Source organism: Camelus bactrianus, chromosome 4 (genome assembly GCF_048773025.1).
Source record: "Camelus bactrianus isolate YW-2024 breed Bactrian camel chromosome 4, ASM4877302v1, whole genome shotgun sequence".
NCBI classification, from domain to species: Eukaryota; Metazoa; Chordata; class Mammalia; order Artiodactyla; family Camelidae; genus Camelus; species Camelus bactrianus.
The window spans coordinates 87,333,400-87,351,785 of NC_133542.1; the positions used below are offsets into that span (position 1 = coordinate 87,333,400).

Sequence of the window (18,386 nt, forward strand, 5' to 3'; positions counted from 1 at the left end):
GTAATTTTGTTTCTATGCTCTGCTCACTGTCTATACCAACTGACATTCTGCTCGGGAAGGAATAAGCAGCGTAACTCAAACAGCTGTTGCTTGACCGAATTCCACATCTCACGGGAACTGGAATGAAAGTTTTCCATCTGACCGAAGACTTAGACTCTAAATGGCGTCTCTTCTTGAAAACACAACAACAAATGGAAGTCAAAGAAAAGTTAGGTGTCAGCACGTAAGAAAGGACCCTTGGACCAATGATGCTCCACAAAGTCCCTGTTCGTCACCCGTGGCTAATGAGCACCTGAAACGTGAGGTGCACTGTACGTGCAAAACACACCTTGCATCTCAAAGGCGTAATTCTACAGAAAAGGCGAAATATCTCGTTAATAATTTTCAATATCGATTACATGTGGAAATAATAATATTTTGATTGTATTTTGTTAAATAAATATATCACTAAATTAATTTCACCCATTTTTCCTTTTGAAACTGTGGCTACTAGAAAGTTTAAAGTTACATATATAGCTTTTCACTGTCTGTTTTTCTGGGCTGCATTAGATGGTCACGTTGGGAACATTCTTTTTTTTTTTTTTTTTTTTTTTAACAGGAATTGGGGAAGTTTTCTATTAAGAGCAACAGACCTGCTTTAAAAGAAAATCACAACCACGTGGGAAGAGAAAAGACACTTAATTCAGTTTTTTCTTCTGTTTTGTTTTTGTAAGAGAAAGATATCCGAAATGTCATGCTCAACTGATTTTAAAATTAAAAACAGGGAGCCTAAATATTTTTTTAAAGCATTGAATGAAGACTCCAAATCCACTTCAGTTCATGGAGTGGCTGATTTAAGGGAAGAGAGAGAAGGGGAGAGACAGGAAGGGTGGAGAGGGGGCCATGCTGTCGGGGCGGAAGAGCCTCGGCTTTCCTCAGAGTACTAATTCTATACTCATATTTCCAAAAACCTGAAGGAGAAAAGATACGCATATGCGATAAACAAATATCTTCTTGGCCCATAAGCCCGTAAGTCAATTATCCATGCTAATTACCATTATTCAGGTGAATTACCCCAGATGACGTGCACTGACTGAACCAAAGTCTACGCAGGCTCTCCCCTGTGCTGCGCGCCGACTTCCAGAAATAACAGAAGCCTCCCTCCTTCAAGCACAGTGGGTTTTCCCAGGCGGGAATGTTGGGTCCATTTGGCTTTCCCTCAGCTCAACAGCTTTGATTTGAGAGACTTTCTAGCTGTAGGGGCTCTCACAGAAGCGGGCACTAAAGAAAGGGGAAAAAAAAAAAAAGAAACTAAACAAAATAAAGTTACCGTATGATCCAGCAATCCCACTCCTGGGCATATATCCAGAGAGAACTCTAATTTGAAAAGATATGTGCACCTCAATGTTCATAGCAGCACTATTTACAATAGCCAAGACATGGAAGCAACCTAAATGTCCATCAACAGATGACTAGATAAAGAAGTTGTGGTATATTTACACAATGGAATACTACTCAGCCATAAAAAATAATAAAATAATGCCATTTGCAGCAGCATGAATGGACCTGGAGAATGTCATTCTAAGTGAAATGAGCTAGAAAGAGAAAGAAAAATACCATATGATATCACTCATATGTGCAATCTAAAAAGAAGGAAAAAAAGACACAAATGAAGTTATTTACAAAACAGAAGCAGACTCACAGACTTAGAAAACAAAATTCTGGTTACAAGGGGGAAGGAGGATTGGAAGGGATAAATTGGGAGTCTGAGATTTGCAAATACTAAATGCTATATATAAAATGGATAACAAGGTCCTTCTGTATAGCCCAGGGAACTATATTCAATATCTTGTAGTAACCTATAATGAAAAAGAATATGAAAATGAATATATGTATGTATATATATGAGTGAAACATTATGCTGCACACCAGAAAAAAACTAGATTAATTAATTAGTTAAATAAAAAGAACAATCCTTGCTCCTGTAGCAGATCTCGGCAAATAATGGTAAATATGTATGTTTCAAATTAAAGTCCATTATACAAAGTGCATCACTTTTTAGTGAGTCTTTATAACAACTGACTTTTCTGACTGACCTACCATGTGCTTGTCATGTCACAAAGACTAGAAGAAGGCTCCAATGTGGAAATGAGGAAGAGAGGAGGACATACACGTATTGTGAAGGATGAAAAGTTGAGATCTTTCGCGGCTCCTACCTGATGAAAGCAACCATTTTTACTGCCAGAAACCTTAAGAAAGTACCTTCCCAGACGTGCTTCGCCTCAGGCTTTTTAAAAACTAAGAATAGAACCTAAGTTTTCCTCCGCGTATTAAGAGCTGTTGTCTTGTTCCTTTTTCTCTAAGACCAAGCTGAGTGCTTGTAACATAAAAATCTCTGCTAACAGCCAATGAAGTGTGCTTTCCTCTCAGTTATTGTCTGGAGAGATTATTCTAGGACCGTCGACAAAAAATAATCATTAGCTGATCCAGTGGTGCTTGGAGACAGAGTTCAGAGTCCGTGGCCAACATCTTGCTGTTGCTTAAACCTAATTTGGAATCTTGGGCCAGAGTTCCCTCAGCTTTTCTTACAGGCAGCCTCCACTCATAGCAAAGTAATAATGCTCACTCAGACAAAACGAGGCCCCTTCGGGCCTTGAGCAAGGTGCTTGTCCTTAAAAAAAGGTCCAATACCTCCCCCCTAAACGTATTTTAGAGCTTTACTGAAGTCTGCCAAACTCAGCAGAATGCAAGACCTCTCTCTCCTGTCTTCTCAAAGCCCCACCCAGCACCTCAGGAAAACTGCCCTTTGCCCGCCCCCTTCTCCCTTCGGACTCCCAGCCCATCACCAACACTCAACCCAGGCTTCTCGGGTTCCTTTCCCTGCTCCTTTTACTAGCGCTGGGTAAGAATCCATCGTTTTCTTATCTTCCAGTAACTTTCTACCCTTTCCATTGTAAATTAAGCAGGTCAGGAGAGATACTTTTTAATGCCCCCCCCCCGCCTCCCCTAACACACCCATTTCCATATCTGCAAAACAAGGCTCAAGAACAGACCTCAAGTGCAGAAAAGTGGGAGAGGCTTCTAACCCCCATGGAGTTTGGGATGGATGTCTGAATCACTGACACGAAGGGCAAAGGGCGCTGAATCTGATGCTTGTTAAACTCCTGCCTCTCAGCTCTTGACAAGAGTCAACTAAATTTTTCTACACGTGTGACCTCGAGCAAGTCCCAGAAGCTCCCTGAATGTGAATTTCCTCGGCCTTAAATAGAGCAAATAGTAACTCCTCCCAGACGGTCAAGATTAAATAAGATACTAATGTGCATGAGGCTTTACGCTGTAAAAGCACTTTTTCACATCCTGAATCCATAAACGGCAAATACAAGACTCCTTAAGGGGAATCGTGACTCATTGAGTGTCATGTTCTGATGGGTTCTCTGAGAAGGTGGGCTCATAGAATTGCATAAAACTGCCCAAGTTGACAGGGAACTATCGTCAATATCGTGTAATAATCTATAATGATGAAGAATGTAGAAAAGAATATATACCTATATATGTCTATGTATAACTGAATCACTGTGCCGTACACCAGAAACTAACCACCACTGTAGATCAACTATACTTCAATTTAAAAAAAAGCCCAAGTTGAAGATGGTAATTCAGTCTGAACTATTTTTCAAATGTTAAAGAATATTTAAAGGTAAAATCGTGACCCTCAGATCAAATTTAAAAGAACACATGGCTAAGATTTGTGTGTAACTCTTCATTAATGAGAGAACCAGTAATATATTGCAACCAGTTAGAAGGAAATTGTGGGCACAAGTGGCATCGTTAAAGTAATTTAATGCGAGACCATTAGACTGAGGTGGCCCCATTGCCTTTGCCACCTACATAAGCAAACAGGACTCTCAGCCAGAGTCAATTCCTTGAAATGCCTCAAAGGGAAGAAACTGAAACTTAAAAACAGCCAATTGCACGCAGCCTCTAGGCTTTCCCAAATAAGGCAACCGATTAACCTACAGCCAATCACATGATTTTCCCTCTGTTTCTGAGTCTTCTCTATAAAAGCCTCTCCCCTAGGTCCTGCTGGTGCAGTCGCTCCAACCACTTTTGCTTGGAGTCGCTGTTTGTTCAAATAAACGCTTATAAATTTTAATGTGCCCCAGTTTATCTTTTAATAGTTCATAAGTGGTCAAGAATGGCCAAAATAAATTGCATAATAGTTGCAAAACTGTTGCCTTCCGTGGTGGGAAAGTGGAGACATAAATCAGTCACTCATCCGCTAGACACAATATAGTCAGTTCTCATCATTTGCTGATTTAGTATTTGCATATTCGCCTACTTACTGAAATACATGAGTTAGAAAACTTCATTCAGGCTTGAGCTATCATGCCGTTGACCATGGATTAAACATTACCGGAACAACACATAATTAAAGAAGGTGTTTTTAACAGAAGCACAGATCAATCAAGGTGATGTATTGATTGGTTGATGAAAATGTTGTGACCAAAGGCTCCCAGGAGCCTACCTTTGTATTTTCCCTAAAAGCCGTGGTTCCATATTCACTAATTCAGTGTTCACGGCCACTTTATAGAACATAAGTACCGTGACGAAGGAGACTAGGCTTGTTTGTCTGTCGACAAGAATCATTTGCATTAGCATCAATTACCTACAGATTACAGAGATGTAAAACAGCTTGAAGACAATAAAAGACATAGATAACCCAGAAGGGTATGCTAGCCAGAGCCCCAGTGTTTTTTTTTTTTTTTTGCTCATTTCAAAGTCTTTTCACCATTTTTTTGCTTTTTTGCCCATTTCAAAAATCTTTCACAATTTTTCCTGCTGGAGGAAAAATCAGCTGCTTCAGTTATTTCGATTAAGCAAAATAAACAGTGGTTGTCAGACTAAGAAATAAGCTCTTTCAACATTTCCACTTACCTCCTAAAGCCTAATTTGCTAACATTTAAAAATAATGTGACCTCACTCGTGGTAATCCCACTTGTACATATGGGTCATATGCGGTGGACGGAGTCAGTGCGGGTGAAGGTCTTAGGTAAAGGAAGGTAGCAGGTGGGCATAGAAGTTATCTCATCCAACCCCAGAACTTCTCGGGGAAGCAAATAAGACCAGAGCCATTTTGCAGAAGAAGAAACATAAGTGCTAATACGTTAAATAGTGCTAAAGAGGGCACACACGGATAACTGGATTGCATCCAGCTCTTCTAGATCCAAAACCAAAGCTCTTTCTACCCCAAACACCCTCTATATTTTATCAAGTGTTTGGAAACCATTTGCCTCACTCCCCCCCCCCCCCCCCCGGGTTTGGTGGTAAAGCCCAGAAAGTTGATTTATAATCCCAGGTTATTATCTCAGTGTCTTTACTTAGCTGTATGTCTTTGTTGAGCTATTTCCCTGCAGTCGGAACTTTATTTTTTCCCTTTGAAAGTGCAAACAGAGGAAAGAAGCATTGCTGGGCTTGGCTCTGAGAAGGGAAACAAGCTACAGAACCTAAGAGGCGCGCGGAGAAGCAGAAGTTGAGAGTCTGCGAACTTAACAAGTTCTTCATGCCCATGTGTGGTTAGATTTTTTTTCTTTTAAACTGCTCCTGCATTTCCCATCTATAACTGTCTCAGTCATTTCAAGGAGCCAAAGTGAAGGAACAGCTGACAACTGTCAATTCTTTCTGACTTTTGGATAAGTGACAGGTGTTCGGTAGTTGAAACCATTACGCAGAGGTTACGACACCAATATTTCAGTCTCTCAGCTCTCAGTTTTTAGATATCTGCCTGTGTGCTCATCAGACCTGTTCTTCCATCTCTCCAGTACTGCCTGCTTAGATAAATAGATGATAGATAAACAATGCTAGCATAACTACCTAGATACATAAATATATAAGCACATAGTTGTACAGACAGTAATGCCAAATAGATCCTGAAGTTTGTCTCATCCTCATTTACATGATGCACTTGATGTTAGAGGCCCTGTTATTGCTGCAAGTCTAACCAATAGACTCAAATTTTCATACATAAGTAATATACAAAGAGGCCAGTAATTTTAAATCATCTCAATAAGCACATGGTGAAAAAAAAAAAGATGCAAAGCAGTCGAGTACTCAAAGTGGCAGAAAACACATAATTCCATAAAGGAAACCACGATAAGTTTCTCTATTACTGTTCTCTTGTATATTTGAATTATTTCGTATTTGGTGTCATAAAGAAAAATGAAAGGCATCTGCAAATACGCTGACAGGCTATAACGTGGTGCGGTGGCTTTTTATTTAGTTAAGCTGGTTCTGGGTTAGAGTTGCCGCAAGAGATATTTCTGTGTGATGTGGAGGGCGGCAGTAAGGTAAGGGCCACTGCGCCCGGGTCACCGCAGGGCGCCCAGTGCAGTTCCACGCGTGGGCGCGCACCTGCTTGTTCTCCGTGGCGTCTGGAGGAGGCAGCTGGACCTCAGATGCCTCAGCTCCTGCCGGCCTCCTCCTTCCCCTCTCCTGCGGGCTGGAGCAGAGGCACGTGTGGCTTGGTGGTGAAGGCTGCCAGCTTCTTCCCGCAAGTCACCCACGCTGTTGAGGTTGGAGGTGGGGAGAGAGGTGCGGGTAGGAGTTTGTCTTTGTGGATTTCAGTTTGCACTTGACATCTAGCTCTTCTTCCCAACGTCAAGTCCTGCTGACTCGCCAAACCCAAGTCAGATACAGAGCAATGCCCTCGTAAAGCCTCCTTCCCCAGCTCCTGCCTTTGCGGAGAGTCTTGTCTCTGTAACAAATCCCTTACCCGTATCACTCATGGTGGCTCTGCCCCGATTGCACCCAGACTGACACACATGGTTCAGTACCAAGAATAGACTTGGAGTCAGGAGATTGGATCCTCAGCCTGGCTTCACAGCTGCCTCCCTCCCTGTGTGTGCTTGAAACATCACCCGACTTCTCGGGGAACTCTGTTTTGTTACATCAGATGAACAGGCGTGGTGGCTCCAGCTCAAAGTCTGAGCCAAACCCCATCACGGCATTTACAACTTCACTCAGAGTTTTACACTTAGTGAAAAAACTAGGAAACAGTTTTAGCCAAGTGGAGCCACCTAAGATCCCTTTTTAAAACTAACTTTGTTTACTGATACTGGAGTAGACTTGTGTCATAATGTTTTAAAATCTTCATTAAGGTGAGACATGTGCAAATGATAGAGATGATGAAATGATTGCTAATGATGTCACATGACTAACTACAAAATTTTCCCAGCACGTATGTGTCTGTAAAATCACCAAGAATATTGGTTGTGGTAAGAGTTGCGTTGTCCTGCCTACCTGGAAATGTTTGACTTACAGAAATCCTGGGGCTGAGATGCAGGTCACACAGACGCTGAATTAGTGGGGGTGGCACCCATGAGTCATCAGATAGCCCTCCTTTCTTTGCCCTGCTCAGTTCTGATAGTTTCCCAGGACATCTGTCTCATCAGAGCCATTGGGAACAAGCATTTCCCAGGAGCGCTTTCATTCTTACGCATCAAATAGCAGAGATGAAATGCAAGTTGGAGTGAAAAGCAGATTGGAATGATTGCAGGATGGAGTTAGGGGCTCTCTGACAACTCCTTTCAGGAGGATGACAATAGGGTGAATTCTAGCAAGAGTCCCCCCCACCCCTTCGTGAAAGGCGGCATGTTGAAAACATGGTGGTGAGTCGCCTGGACGCCTCACCGTTATCTCTGTACCATGAGACGTCAGCGAAGACACATTGATGGCGTTGACAAGAGCCACTACAATAATAGCCATCTGCATTTCCACGGGGTCCGTTTCTGAGTTGCCCTTGTGCAATTTCTCCCCCGGCCCGTTTAATGACACAGCTGTCTACAATCCAAACGCACCTGTGTTCAGAAACATAAGGTTCATTATGAGAACAGAGCACTGATCCCCTCCGGACCACTCCTCGGTCACGAACAATGGCCACATACATCACGGCAGAGGCAGCGGCCCCAGAATTAACCTCCTCCACGGCAGATGCATTCTTGGACTTCAAAATTCTACACCAGTAGGAACAAATTATAGGCTTAAGGGATTTATTTCTTATTACATGAGGAATGCATGCACTCTGATTCTTTTCCACTAGTGATAGGTCAACAGTGGCTTTTATTTAAAACACAAATATCTCATTTAATAGAAAGGATGAGGAAGAGGGGGCAGGGAACAGGGTGTTTCGGCGACTCTCGGAGGGGATGGAGGAGCCCAGGAAGCATCACTTTGCCGGGGGGTGGGGATCTGGTTTCTTACAAAGCACGAACGTTGCATAACGGAGGATTCTGGGAGTGTGGTCCTTCCACCCTTCACTGTAATATGTGTCTTAAATTCTCACCCTGTCTCTTGCTCCTGGCTGCATATTTTATTTTTTAATTTAATTTATTTTATTTTTCATTTTTTAAATTAAAGTATAGCTGGCTTACAATGTTGTGTTAATTTCTAGTGTACAGCATGGTGACTCAGTTACATACACACAGCTTCCTTTTTATATTCTTTTTCATTATAGGTCATTACAAGGTATTGAATACAGTTCCCTGCGCTATGCAGTAGGACACTGTTGTTTGTCTATTTTATATATAGTAGTTAGTATCTGCAAATCCCAAACTCCCAGTTTATCCCCCGCCTTCACCCCTGGTAACCACAGTTTGTTTTCTACGTCTGTGAGTCTGTTTCTGTTTTGTAAATAAGTTCGTTTGTGTCATTTTTTAAGATTCCACACGTAAGTGATATCATGTGGTATTTTTCTTTCTCTTTCTGGTTTACTTCACTTAGTATGATGATCTCCAGGTCCATCCATGTTGCTGCAAATGGCATTATTTTCTTCTTTTTTTTTAACAGCTGAGAAGTATTCCATTGTATCACATCTTCTTAATCCAGTCATCTGTCAGTGGACATTTAGGCTGCTTCCATGTCTTAGCTACTGTAAATTAGCTGTATATTTTTAATTGATTTAATAAATGGTGTGATGCACGGGTGTTAGTTTGGTCTGGGAGACTTTCCCTTATGTGGTCACCAGAATAACTGCCTAGTGATCACTTTGAAGATCACCATTGCATCCAGGTCATTTCCCTTGCGAAGTTGCAAACGGTCATGTATCAGAACCCAGGAGTTGAAGCAGACCTTCTCCCGCGGCCACAGGGATTGGCATGTCATGGATATGCTTTCAGTGAATCAGTCTTATGAGTTGGACACCAGTGCCAACTTTGAGACAAGATTTCCTGTTTCTCTCATGCTACCCAGCAATGCCCTTTTGTGTGAGACCAGCTACTCTGAAATCACATGCCTACATAATATTCAACTGCATTAATTATCCCACAAAACCCATCAAAGAACCATCTACACAAACAAAGGGACTACCCCTTCCACAGCACCAATGTGGACAACTCGGACAACTTGCAGTAAATGCTGAATTCAAGAAACAAAATCACGTGAAAATCAAACCTAGTTGAAATGTTGAAAAAGAAGTGTCCCAGGATGACTGGCTGTTTACTAAGGCCCAATATCCCAGAAGTGGACAAGGGCCGGAAGCACTGGGGCCGACCATAACCCTCGGGAATGACCTTGACCGTGACCGTGGCCAGCCTTCCCTCTCCCAACCTCCACCCTTTAAATTCTTGTGGGATGTATTGATATAATTTTACAAAATACAAGACTTCACCTCATTTTACAGGCCCACAAAAACCTGTAGAAACTCCAAACCCAAATGTGTCCATTACAATAGATAAATACTCGTAAGCTGGCTGGAAAAAAAGTTCAGCAAAGGAAAGGAAGAAACCAGAGAATTCAAAAAAGAGAAAACAGAACGTTATCCTAGAGACGAGAGGCCCTTGGCATTTGAAAGAAAAGTTTCCATTTGAAACCCTGCTCTCCCACCATGGAATTTCAGAGCTCTCTAACACTTCTGAGCAGAACCCAGGTTGGAAAGTAGGGAGAGGGGGAAATTTTCCATTCAAAGTTCCCACCTTTCAGATCTCTTTCCATTTCTTCATTTGGCACAGTCAATACTGGATCTGCCTCTCGGTTCCAAGTCCATCTGGGGGAACCATTTGGCTGAAAGAGGAGGATTAGCAAATGCTTCCCAGATGAGTTATGCTATATTGCATTATATATGGCAATCTGTCCACGTTTTTAAGAAAAATAAAAAGAGGAGACCAGTAATATAAAGACAAGGATTTATAACAGTGGCCACACTGACTCTTACTGATGAATACGTTTTTCTGTGCGCTTTTTACACGTCATCTTATTATTCCTTCCTCACCACAGCTCCTTTTGGAAAGTAAAGTGAGGCTGTGTATCTTGCCAGGAACTCATCTGTGAGTGATGCCCGAACAGTGCTTTTCTCCTAGAGAAGCGCTCATCCTGCCTGCTCACATCTTTCTCCATGGTCTGCTGAACTTTGTGGGCTCGGTACACTGATGTCCTCTGACACGGTGCAGAGACGGCCAGCAGTACAGCCACCTTACCCCATCCTGGGACCACAGTGCTGCCAGGCACGCGTCTCAGCATTGAGAATGAATGACCCTGCTGTGTGGAGGCAGCCTGGCTGGCCTAGGCTCCAAGTGAGAAGGGGGTGAGTGGTGATGTTAAAGATGCGGAGAAGTGGCCATGCCACACAGCACAGAGAATCTCATTTGGATAAATGACTAATTGCATCCATGAGAGAGATGAGAGACTTGGGAGTTTGATTCCTACACATATTTGGGTGCAATGGGACTCTACAGTGCCAAATGGACAATTACCAAACTTCTTCTTTAGTGGCTTCTTGTATTGCTGAGTTGAGGCAGGGGAAACGGAAGCTGATGGAAGTACGATTCTCATTCACATGCATACAGCTTCCTCTCTCCTTTTGCAGCTTCTGCACTGTCCCTTGGGAACCAGACTTGGCACAGGCTTGGGCTGCCTGCTTGTCTGACACCAAGGGTGCTGTCAGCACTCTGCAGATCATCATATTTGTTTTGGCCTCTCAGCCTCAAGGGCAGATGGTCGTCATGCTGATTGGGAGGGAGGTGTTGTGACAGGGGGCAGGGTGTGAGCCAGAGCTAGCCAGGAGAGGACCTTGGGATGTTTCCATCCAAACCAGATATTTCTAGAAACTTCCTAGGAACTTCTAGAAGCTTTCTAGGGATTTCTAGAAAGAAATGAGGTGGCACCACAAGGACCAGAAGTCATCTCAAATTCACGGTGCAGTATGACTCAGGTTTGGGTGGAAACCAATGAGAACGTGACCTGGTGGGCACAACCCTGATGCGCCCTCAGAGCACGTCACTTTGGAAACTTGATCCCATGTGTTTCTGTCATGTGGGTTCATCTGGTCAGTTTGGCTTTGGCCTCCAACCCAGTTCGAGGACACCAGAAATTCCTCTTGAAAGAAGCTACAGGGAAACTGTGCTTCTCAGGTGACCCTGAAGTTCCTGGATCTCATGTAGGTCTTTCCTGAGAATTCAGTAGCTACGAAGAGGAAGGGTAGGCTGGGGTCCCACAGGGTCACTTCTCCTGGTCTAGGCAGTGCCACTTTTCTGCATTCCCAAGGAGTTCCTCACTGGGTGGATTGCTTCCTCTGATGTGACACAAATCAGACAGTACTTCTTGGGCACCTCCTTGGCTCCCAATTCCATCCGGGGTTGGGAGGAGGCACCAGAAGATGATAAGAATCTTCAAGGATCTCATCACCTAATCATACATTTGAAATTAAGTGGATTGGGGCTCACAGGCTGATAATCATTCTGTGATATGGGAACATCTCTGGACAATTTAATAGCACTAATACATGGATGTACTATAACTTCTACCAATACTTATATTTTATAGCTTCGTCTACAACCTTACACGTTTTAGTTTCCTAGAGTCACCATAGCAAATTATTATAAACTGGGTGGCTTAAAACAATAGCGATGTATTCTCTTACAGTTCCAGAGGCCGGGAGGCTGAAATCAAGGTGTTGTCAGGGCTGCACTTCCTCCAGGGCTCAAGGGGAGGTTTTATTCCTTGACGACAGCTCTGGAGGCTGCTGGTGCTCCTTGGCTAGTGGCTGCACCACTCCAGTCTCTGCCTCTCCCATCACACAGCCTCCCCCTCTTCTTCGAGTGTCTATTCTTGGTGTGTTTGTCTTATGAGGACACATGATTGTGTTTCAGGCCCACCTGGATAGTTCAGGACAAGCTTCTCTTATCAAGGTCCTTCACTGCAACACATCAGCAGAAGATCTTTCCCCAGATAAAGTCCCATTCACAAGTTCCAGGGATTAGGACATAGACAAAGCTTTTTTTTTGGGGGGGGGGCATCATCCAGCCCACTGTACCCTAGGTCAAACTGACAGGAAGTGGCAACTTCATTTTTCCAGTGTGGAGTTAAGCAAGTACAGCTCAGCATACTGCATCTGCACGGGGTGCCTCCCTCTATGCAACAGGACAATGGTCCCAGCTACAGCCAGGACACTGAGGACTGACATCGGCGAGCTCACGAGAGATGGGGCAAAGCCACCTGGGGCTCTGGCTCTGGCTCCGGCTCCTGGCAGTGCTCATTTGTGCCCCCTCCTTTCCGTTCCTCCCTCTCCCTCCCCGGAGCTCACAGATGCTGGAAAATACTTGCTTTGAAGGTCTGTCTTTTTCTCCTCATTAAGATACAAAATTGGCCTGCGATTTATGGATTCCTGCTTGTGCCCACAGTTCCCTGCCAGGACCGAGCTGAGCCGATGAACCCTCAGGTTCTCTGTTTCCGTCTTTTACTCTTTCATCGCATTAGACAACAGTGCCTTACTTAAGGGCCATGAAACGTCCCGTAAGAACAGGCCATTGTATGTTATCAATGGCGGCTTCAGAAACCTCCTGGCCAGGGCTGCTTTTTTTCCTTTTAAATCGGGAGGTGGGGAGTTTCTGTCTCAACCAGACAATGAGGACATTATCTTTATTTAAGAGAGAAAGAAAGATCACAATATAATCGGAGACCTTGCTTACAGTTTCATCCGCATCTCAGCCCTGTGTTGGATACTGGTGTTCCAGAGACCCCCAAACCATGCGGAAGGGAACGAAAAACAAAGCAAAGAACAAATCTGACTTCTACAAAGATGTTTTTACTTTAAAATCTTTTTTCAGCTTGTTTTTTCCCGACACACACACACACTTGCACACATGAATCATTTAGGAAGTACAGTCAGTTACAATGTCAATTTCTGGCATACAGTGTAGTGTTTCAGTCCTATATATACACACACATGTATTCATTTTCATATTATTTTTCACTATAGGTACTACAAGATATTGAATATAGTTGTGCTACACGGAAGAAATTTGTTTTTTTAATCTACTTTATATATAGTAGTTCATATTAACAATTCTCGAACTCCCAATTTATTCCTTCCCATCCCCTCTCCCCTCCCCGGTAACCAAAGGTTTGTTTACTACGTCTGTGAATCTGTTTCCGTTTTGTAGATAAGTTCATTAGTGTCTTCTTTTTCCTTTCTTTTTTTTCTTTTAGATTCCACAAATGAGTTATATCATTCTTGGTATAAATAAGGCATCATAATGCCTTTGTTATGAAATAAATGATAAGCACCTTATATCTGAAAATTATCCTTCAGCTTTATCAACACAATGAGGTGTGTAAAGTAGACAAATGGTTCAGAATTATTGATGCCACCAATCATTTGGGATGACTATTTTTCTGACTTTCTGACTTAGTTAATGATATGAGTAAGGAAGTAGATTTAGACACCCTGTAGACACACTCTGGAAAAGTGAGTCTAGTTCACAGTTGGACAATGGGACTGAATTCCTTTCTTCATTCATCTGAATATTTCCACCAGGTGGAAGGACTGTGCTAGGGGTTGCAGATGAACTAAGGCCCATTCTTGCTTTGAAGGTTTCATAGTTTTCAGTAACTTATTATGAATGACCCACCATTTTGGGCATTCTTATAACAACGCTACAGAGGCAGGCCTGAAGGGCTTTAGGAGGTCTGTAGTGGACTTCTGGCTTCGTTTGTTTGTCTTTCTGTCTTCCCAGCATCCTGCCTCCCTCTTCTGGTAATAGCAGCTTGACTGTCCTCTGGAGAAATGCCCCTTCCCCGTGGTACATCTGTATGGTTTGGGGCAGGGCTCTGTCTAACTCAGGGCTCCAAAGATGGTTGCATGACCCAGGCTTAGCCAGGCAGAATACCCCATCCTTTCTGGCAACAGTAATGCATTCAGGAGCAAGCACATACCTAATGGATTAAACAGGACAAGAATCACTAGCTTTGGACCAACCATCCCCAAGTCTCAGTGCTTGGTTTCTCTTTCACAAAGAAACCAACAGGGGTGTGGGTGGGTATAGCTCAGTGGTAGAGTGCATGCTTACCATGCATGAGGTCCTGGGTTCAATCCCCAGTACTTCCATTAAAAAAAAAAATGCATCTATTCCTGATTGGGTGTCTCTTCAGGATGGTTTCCTCCAAATGATGACTCCAACTGGTGATCCAGGCTCCTTTCACCAATGGCTGTGTCTTACCCTGGGACCTCAGGGTCCTCTGGGACCCTGGAGCCACCTGCTGAGTCCTTCTGTACCAGCCAGTCAATGAGTGGAGAGGGAGGGGACGTGGAGATCACTCTATATAACCCAACTTAGATGCGAGGGACCTAGGAAACATAGTTCAGCTGTATGCTCAGGAGGAAAAGGGAGTAACCAGGGGAGCACATAGTTTCACATGATTCTGCCACACCCAGGTTAATCAGAGCCAAATTCTGGAATTGTTCCTGCCTGAAGTTACGAGACAAGGGTTTTGAGGGTGGCATAAATGGAAAGGGGAAGGTTTGCTAAAGGGATAGAATGATGTTTGAACCTTCCGGCCACTGCAAGGGAAGCACTCACCAGAAAAAGAAGTCATGCAAAAACCAGAACTGAGAGATGGAGGTGGCTCAGGGCCTTGACAGGTGAGGCCAGCAAGATGCCTCAGGTGCAAATATGAGAAGGCACAGCCCCGCAAGCAGGCTCTGGCTCCCAGGACCCTGCCAGAACAGGGTCAGCTCACTTACACAAGTCAGTGCCTCAAAACCTGCGTCCCAGACACCCAACTTTGCCTGGCTCCCGACCCCACCCTGAGATAGACAAATTCTTGGCAGTAATATGTGAACTCCCGGATCCATCTGGAATCCGTCCCACGCCTTGGAATTTTCAGCCCCATAAGCCAAGAAACATCCTTTTCATCTCAACCCTTTTAAGTTAGGTTTTTGTGTCTTGCTACCCATAGGATCCTGATGAATATGTATTAATGTTAAAAGGAAGCAGGGCAAGGTTTGAAGCAGGAGAGCAACACGGCGGGATTTGTGTTTCAGAGAAGCCAGTGTAGTTACACCATCTGCCTGCAGCACGTGCCGGCCACTCTCCCTGAGAATAGGCAGAGTCATCTCACCCCCATGGAGATCTTTCTCTGTGTAATTCATGTGACTCGCCATCGGAATTCACATCTGAACGCAAGTGCAAAAAACTGGTCTAAACCAAGATAGACTTTGTGAGACTGTATTTGATGCTTTTGAGTTTCCTGCCTTTAGCGCCAAATTTGTGAAGTTGGTACTGTCAGCAAGGGCTTTTCTGCAGCTTTTCTGGCCCCTCTGCCCCGCTACCCTGGACCAATAACAGTTTCAAATTGTACAGCAGAAAAATATGCTGGAATTTTAGCACCGAGTCTTAGGGAAGTGAGCAAGTGAAATGAGTGTTTGCCTTTGAGGATTAAATTTAATGCTGGGAAAGAATCAAAAAGCGTACATGGTCTCTGGGGGGCACTGCCAGTATCGTTGCGATTGGCGGCCCCGGAGGGGCAGCGGTGGACATTACCCGGAAGTCCCGGAAGTGGGACAGAATCCACTGCCGTTGTAGACTATCTCCCTAGACACTGAGGGTCCCCACCAACATTTTTTTCCCTCGCCAGCTGTAAAGCATACTTGCTGTTGGAGCAGATGTCAGGAAAAGTGTCAGCGTTTACATCCAAGTGACCTTGGCCCAATGGGCACAGACAGGACAGGGGGGCTTTAACATAATAACCTGCTGCTCTGGGCGGACGGAATGGCCGAGCTAAGGCAGGAGCCAGCAGGCAATGGTGTTTCAATGATTCTCTGTTGTTATGCAGATCAGTTTCTGTTTACACCGAGCATATACGCCCTAGAATATTGTGGTACATGCCGCCTTCTTATTATCAAATACCAAAATTTCTTCCTGTCAGTGGTTTCTTAATTTCCAAGAGATGGAAAGCAGACATTTCCCTGGAAGCTGTTTCTGCTGATAAGTATCCCAGATCATCTCAGGAATTCCAATTTATCTTATCTACCCAGCAATACTGCCAAGGGAAATGTCAGACTTCTCATTTAGAGAAGCTAGAAGGTCAGTTGAGTTCATATAGGAAATGAGCAATAAATATAGATATTTTTCCATTTCACCATTAATTTCAGTTGCAGACTGTCGTAGAATGTGAATAGGGGATTTCTCCTTCAGTCTCTCTCTTGGGTCACAGTGTCTCTCCCTAGATTTGGGGACGGCATTAGGAGATTTAGATCTGCTGTCCTAAGGCAAATCCCTTAAGTGTTCTGTGTCTGACTTGCCCCAGCAGTAAAACAGAAATAAAGCCACTTCCTTGTCAGGATCTGTGAAACATACTGCTACATCGCCTTACAGCTTTATTGTAAAGTGAATCTTCTTGAATTCACCCTACCGTGTATTTTCTACCCTAAAAACTCCCTACACTAGACTTCTCCTTGTCTTAGACCATTTTATGAGAATTCTAGAGTTGAGCTGCCACCTCCTGCTAAGAAGAGTCTTTGTGTTCAGAGAGGTGTATCCAGAAGCTCTTTGCTTTGCATTACTTTTAATCATTATAATTCGCCTGGGGATCCCTTGAAACTCTTTAATGAAGGCATAATGAGCAGTTATACGCTTATGGACAATCAAAACATAAGTCTCTGCTAAACATCTGGATCTGTTGTCATTAATCGAGGTATTTACCTTGGCTTATCTCTTCTTTACCCAAAATACCACTTTGTGCTAATGGAGTCTACCTGCGTTTCAGAATCAGAAAGGATTCCTTCTCCTTTACGGAAGTGATCAGGGCTTGGAAGAGGAGACCAGTGAGGATTATGAGCCCATTTTGGAAATGTGTCAAGCAGTGTTCCATCCTACCCAATCCCTAACCATTTGCAAGGTATTTTGGCCAAGTGGTGTTTAGCCCAGTGGGAATGGCTTTCCCTTTGGATCCTCGAAAATCCTGTCATCCTAAAAGGCAGAATTCCATGTCCTTGTCTTTCATTTATTCATTCATTCACTTGTCAAATATTAAGTTCCTACTATGGGCCAGGAGATGTTCTAGGTACTTGGGATGCAGTGTTGAACAAAAGCAACCAGGGTTTCAGCCCTCGTGGCGCTTACATTCCTCTCTGCAGCCTTCATCAGCCTCTCCTTCCTTTGAATACTGCAACATTTACAGCAGAAACACTGAACTGATCCCTTACTCATGTACTCTTAAATGTGATACTCCAGTTATTTTATGAGCGAGGCTTACAGCATTGAGTTAAAGGCACTGACATTTCAGTCAGCTTGCCTGGGGCACATCTCACCTGATGGAGCCCTCGCTTGAGCTAAGACACAAACTCTCTCAGCCTCATTTTCCTCATCTGTGCAATGGGCAAAACAGAACTAGCAAGCTCACAGAGCTGCTGTGAGGATGGGATGAGCTCTTCAGGACAAGTACATAGCCTGGCGTGCAGCACACCGAAACATCAAATGTTAGCTCGGATTCCGTGCAGAGTATGAAACACGCTACAGATTCAAGCAGTCGAGAAATATTTCAATCTGTCCTCATCCTCACCCCACCGGGCAGAATAGAAAGTCGTTTTCAATCCCTACTGTGACTTCTGGTCACCATCAACTCACCATCAAGAGTGGTGATTTTTGTTAAGCATTTTGTTAAGCATAAAGTCTGATAACCCTCCACTGGAAATACGGTAATAATAATGAGAGAAAATAAAACAAAATAATAAAAACACCTTCAAATGATTAACATGATTTTATACTACATGCTCATGCATTCAAGAATTCCCCACGTGTGCATAATTAAAGTCAAAATTCAGAAATTAAATACAGAATAAGTTGTGAATGGACATCTCCCCATAGTTAAACTAAATATTAATTCAATTCAAAGTAGTTGAGTTACTTTGATTTAATGAGCTCAAAACACCATCTATTACATTATTATTGTTAACTTGAACTTAATTTATTTTGTACTTTCATTTGCATTTAACCCGAGAACTTACATCAAGCCTAAAGAGGTAATACGTAAGTTTAGATTCTTACACATTTTAGTGATACTATAATAAAGATGATTTTAGTCGAGGTCCATGGCATTTTCCCCTCCTTACAAAACCTCCATATCCAGGTCTGGGAACA

General features: G+C 43.3%; 1 non-coding gene across 1 annotated transcript; it reads left to right on the forward strand.

The window, feature by feature from the left end:
• The first annotated feature begins 14,280 nt into the window (after positions 1-14,280).
• Positions 14,281-14,353, forward strand: TRNAG-ACC (transfer RNA glycine (anticodon ACC)). Its single transcript has one exon. It is a non-coding gene; the product is annotated as a tRNA-Gly (tRNA).
• The last annotated feature ends 4,033 nt before the right edge of the window (positions 14,354-18,386 follow it).